The sequence below is a fragment of the Leuresthes tenuis genome, unplaced genomic scaffold (assembly GCF_036924035.1).
Source record: "Leuresthes tenuis unplaced genomic scaffold, fLeuTen1.0.hap1 SCAF_15, whole genome shotgun sequence".
Taxonomy (NCBI): domain Eukaryota; kingdom Metazoa; phylum Chordata; class Actinopteri; order Atheriniformes; family Atherinopsidae; genus Leuresthes; species Leuresthes tenuis.
Window position 1 is genome coordinate 28,260,709 of NW_027325369.1, and position 6,000 is coordinate 28,266,708.

The window sequence follows — 6,000 nt, forward strand, 5'->3', positions numbered from 1 at the left end:
AAGCTGTGCTGCCATGTTCTTTTTAGAGAGAAGAGGCTTTCTATTGCAGCCCTTCCAAACAAGCCATACTTGTTCAGTCTTTTTCTAATTTTCTAACACTTAACATGCTAACTGAGGCCTGTAGAGTCTGAGATGTAGCTCTTGGGTTTTTGACTTTGGAGTGAACTTGCTGGGATGTCCACTGCTGGGAAGATTGACAGCTGTCCTCAATGTTTTCCACTTATGAATAATCTTTCTCTCTGTAGAATGATGGAGTGCAGTGCCATAACTGAGCCAAACATTATTTTATATGTGGGTTGTTTCTAGTTATCATCAAATCCTGTTCATCTAAACTTTATGTTTTGAAATGTCAGGAGATTTTTAAGAATTGAATGATTGCGTCCCCGACTGTGGTTATTTTGTTGTTGACATGTTCTGATAAGGCTGAATTAAAAGCTTTGTGTTCACTGTTTATTATTATGCAACAACATTATGCAAGATGTTGATGATTGGTTTAGAATTGTGCATGTTGTTGTGAAATGCTGAAAGTAATTTAGAAGTGATGCTTTATCTGCTGTATCTGTCATCCTGGAGGACAGGTTTTAATTCGTGCTCCATGTGCCCCCTTTTGACTTTGAGCATCTGCCCCTCCAAAGGTCTCTGCACGGCCCTGCAAATAAGTCATCATAAATCATTCAATTGAAATTCAATGGCAGACACAGTATTTAAGAAAGAGTGTTTGCTCAGGTTGTTGGAGCTGTCAGCTGTTTGAAGATTTGGTGTTGAAACTTGTGACTGAAACATTTTCATGCTTAACTCTCAAAGTAAAGAGTGAAATCCTCTCAGCCCAGATAGTTCAGGATGCGAGAAAGACGCTTGGTGTTGCAGAGTTTTTGGGTTCAAATATTCACAAGGTGCAGATATTTTAGGAAAGGAAAGGCAGAGCCGTTATGACTGAGAGCCCACCTGTATTTTTGTCAAAGCCACCAAGAATGAAAGAAAGAGTGAAATGCTCTAAGAAAGAAGTCTACCTATTTACTTCAACAGCTCAGGCTGTTAGCAGAAGGCTTTAAGTCTGAAAGGGATTTTCTGAAGGCTGAAGTGTTCTCCAGATGCATCTCAGCTGTTGGAAATCAGTTTGGGAAGTTTCAGGGATGGAGATCAAGTCTTACCAGGTTCCATTTTTGAAGGACAAAACAAAAAAAAAAAAAAAGAGACAAAACCTTCAAGAAAGACCATACTACTGTCAGGAAGAACATCTCTGGCTGTTAGATATCAGCTTGGGAAGGCAGAGGGACTGAGTTCAAGCCTTTTCCAGGTTCCTCTCAATTTTTCTGTCTTCAAATTTTGAAACCAACAAGTCAGAGACTTTATTTGGGTACAGAGAATGAGACAGAAAAAGTCCCAACCCAACACCAAGCAGCTGAACAAACCAAAGACAGCTGATGAACAAAGTTGATGAGCAAAGCTGCTTCACAGGAAACATGTTGGAAGACTAAAAGATAGTGTCTGTGGTCGTCAGTCTCTGGTAAAAAGTGCCAAGAAAGCAGCACAAACAAGCAGAGTCGTAACTCAGAGGCTCAATAAACTGCTTTGGCACTCAGATTATTATTTAGTTTTATTTATTATTTTTGGGCCACAGACTTTCAAACACACACTTACAAAAAAAAAAACTTTTGACCTAAAGGCACTTTGGATAGAGAAGGCCAAAGGGGCAGGTGCGACAGCTCGCCTTCTCCAAATACATTTTTTAATCTGACAGTTCAGTTCATGGACAACATCTACGCAATATTTATTTACATTCAGTCACTCGTGAGTAAAACAAGTTTCCGCTATTATCAGATCAAATCGCTTTATATGACGTCTGTTAATATAATTTTATTTTGAAAGGTACCACCGGATGTGTTAGTTATTTATAATATCTTTAACTTTATATTTTCTGTAGATCCCATTTAGAGCCACAAGAGACACAAGAGGGCAGAAACGCCCTGCTCACAGTATAAAGACTAATATGTAGACTGCAGCTGGTTGCCTTCGTCACATTAACAAAATGACTTTGTAACAGATTTCACTCCATTTCAGACACGACGGGACAACAATGCTTTCAGTAAATCATTCAAACTGACAAAGTACAAAAATCTCTACAAGAAGTTTCATCCTGAAAGGTTTTTACCAGTTATTGTGCAGGTTTGAAACTGGTCCTACTTTCCATCTTTTCATTGTAGTAAGCTCTGTTCCCTCTCTGACAGAAAGCCCATGCTCAAATCTATCTATCTATCTATCTGCCTCCACTGAGTAATGATAAGAAATGTAAGCTGTGGTAAAACTCCAGCATTCACAATCTTAACTAAATATGACACTGCTCTCTTCCATCATAAAACCTCATTTTATAAAGATTTCCCACATTTAAATTTTCATAGACTTTGAGGATGTAGTTACAATTTATGGCCACCAGGGGGAGGTATAGAGACAGAGGCGAAGAGGTTGTCAAGCTCAAAGCTACGTAATTAGATATCACTTCCGGTGAGGACATATAAATAAAAGCCTCCGAAATAATTGTAGGCGCTTTTTTTTCTATATTTATGTATATAATAATATACTTTTCTTAAGAAAATTTACCATTTTTTGTGTATAAGATATTCCCAGTTCACATATTTGATGTTGGTTGTTTTGTTTTTACTTGGAGTTATCATTTAGAAGACATCTTGAATCTAGTTTTCCTTTTCCTGCCTCAACTCATGTCCCACACTCCAGATACACTCAGATCCACAATGACAGATCACCTTCCCCGAAGACATTTTTTTAATCTGACAGTTCAGTTCATGGACAACATCTAAGTAGTTACTGTTGAGTCTCTGAGAGAAACGTGATGTTGAGGCGCGCTCAGCCACCCCAGCAGCAGAACATCTGTCTGTCATGAAGGTGACGTCACTAAACTGAAGAGACGGATAACAAGGAAAAGATCAAAAACAGAGAAAAGTTGTTAAAATATGGCCTTGTTTGGGCATAAGATGTGAATAAGCCCAGTAATAGAAGGATGTACATTGTGTACATTCATACAAGATCACCGATTATTGTCCTTCTCAATAATCGGTGATGAACAAACTTGTGAACACAGCTTGGATGTTGCGTCTTCAAAGCAAAACGAACGACAAAGAAGTCCAAGTCAACGTTTTACTGTGTTGCAATGAATGTCAGTGACCACACGGGGGCAGCAAATACTCATGATTTGACAGGAAGCAGACCCTGTGCACCATCCACCAAATCTGCAGACAGAAATATAAACACACCTGAACCCTGTGATGTGGGCCTGCAGCACTGAAACGGCAGCTGTTCAATAGCTATTCTACAAAAAGTGCCTTAGAAACTCCAGCTAATGCATCCTGATAATTATAATGCACAGAGGCTAAATCAAATATTTAAGTATAACAAGATGTAAGCATTTGCTATCAAGGTTTGCATCCAAGACAGGAAAGAAAAAAGCATCAAAAGTGAAAGATACTGTTGTCACAGGAAGGCAATATCAGTAGGTTCTACAGATAAGAGACTCTAACTTGAGATCTTCAGTTCATTGGTGCTATTCACAACCCACTAACCCACATGAGCGTGATGGTGTTACAGCCACCGGAGCTGTGAAAAGCCGTCTCTACCAGCAAACCGTGCTACATTTATGTCTTTAACTGTGTTGTTATCGTGCTGCCTGCACACAACCTGTAGTTGCACATTCATAATTAATGCGACAAATTATACGAGCTGGAAGTTCGTTTTTCTGTTGACCACATTTCATCAGCTATGAGTGAAATATGGGTTTGGATGTAATGTAATTTCTCTTTAAACTGAATATTGAACAGAGTGTTTTCGGTGCAAAACGTTATCAGTCAAGCAGCTGCAGGAGGCGCGACCACTCTGTCATTATTCATTCTTGTGAACAATCACTGAATACATAACTGTGATTTACAAGTCGTAAATCACAGTTATGTATTCAGCTGCCTTATGATGTCCCAGACGCATCTTTCTGTCATCACACTGCTTGTGTAGTTCATTATAAGAGTTCACATGACACATATAGAATGTTTTTTAAAGGTCCTCAGACGTTGATAGACAGGTTGGCGCTCTGTGTAATTTTATAATGATTTACGGACTTCAGTTGTGCATCTTAGATAATTACAGTTGATTTTGTAATATAAAAATCTAGTTATTATAAGAACTCAGCTGCTCGGGCTGAAAGTTGCCTAAATTTAGCCGGAGATATTCGGGTCTAAATCATGGGAGCGTCCACACCTAACATTGAAAACACGTCGAGTGCTTACTGGGAATCTGTCATATAAAATAATATTGTTTTTGTTGTGTAAATTATTCTTGTCATTAGACTAAATGTAAACCTCAATTTCAGTATCTTGATAACAGCATTGCATGTCAAATATAAAAGTTCAAATGAGTTATAAATCATGCTGATTATAACAGTTGAATAAGTTTCTTTAACACCACCACATTTTTTAGATAACAGTAATGCAACACGTATTCACAACGTTGGTGCAACACTCCTACTGAAACCTTTTCAGCCCGACACAGGAAGAGAAAGAACAGTGAGTTACATGACGGGGAGGAAGTGACATCATCAAACTGTGTGCCAACATCATGGGCAGACCAAAGAGGAGTCCGATTTCCTACATTTTTATAAAATATTTCCAGTCTTGTCACTCTAAGCAGTGCAACCCTGTTGCCTTTATTACCAAAATAGTTTATTTCCTTTATCTAAATAAGTGAATCATCCCTAACTTCTACAGTTTATAACACTACACCTTTTCCTGTGAAAATGCTGAATTTGGAACTGAATTGCAACACTATCTTCTTTTCATTCTAATTTGAAATTTAGAACATCATTTACAAGGAAAAGTCATATATCTGTTCACCCGTGTGAATGCCTGTATGATCTGATTTTTTAATGAAAATATTCATAAATGATTTTCTCAGCTCACAAAAGGCAAATATTTGACAAAAAGTGTTACAACATCCCTTAAAATACATGAAAAACTTGTGAATGGTTGGGTAAAGTAGTTTCCAAACGTTGCTTCAGTGATCAGATGTGAAGTCTTACCTGAAACCAAATGAGCATTCAGTATATGTGTGTGGCTATTTTCAGATATTGCTTACCTTTTAATCTCCTATTTCAGGCTCCAAAAAAAGTAAAGGCTGTGCTAGGCGTCAAATAGCAACTAAAATATCTCATAGAAAGTGTAACGTGATGGTCGAGTTGGACCTCTGTTTTATATTAGATATTTTTTTAAATGCAAATCATTGAAATAAAAGCAACATTTAAAGAAAAAAATTGTTGAAGCCTGACACTTGTTTTATTACTTCTAGCTTTGTGAAGCACTTGGGGTTTCACTGTGAAAAGTGCTGTATGAATCAAACTGAAGCAAACACTTAACAAATAAATTGCTTTGAGTGTGTGTCAGAAGTGATGTTGAATTATATCTTGTGTAGAAATAATTAACATGATTGGTGAACCGACTCGAACAGCTTGTTGCATGAGGAAGAAAAAGTGTCGTATGAACAAAATAAGACATTTCCATGTTGAAAATTATTTTATTATTCTTTTAAATTAACGAACACTGCTATACATATTGCTGTTTTTATTCATTTTGAATGATTTTTGACAGTTAAAGCATTTGGAAAAGAAGTAATAGTAGTTGAACAGGCGACAGACAGTAGATGACATGTACAGTAGAGGATCTACAGTTGATGGCTTTACTATGTGTGTCGAGGGGCTCCAGAATATTCCAACATACAGACATAATGATATTTTTGGTTATCATCTCGCCTCTTTATGTTGTCATACACGATTAAAGACCCCCGTGCATCACATGATTCAACACCCAGTCACATTAAATCGAAATATAAACAGCCGACATGATCTTTCCAAACGAGTAGCAGCAGCTTGTGTTCAATTGCAAAATGTAGTTTCAGCATCCAGCGCAACAAATGTCATCCAAGCGCAACTTTAATTCCTCTGATTAT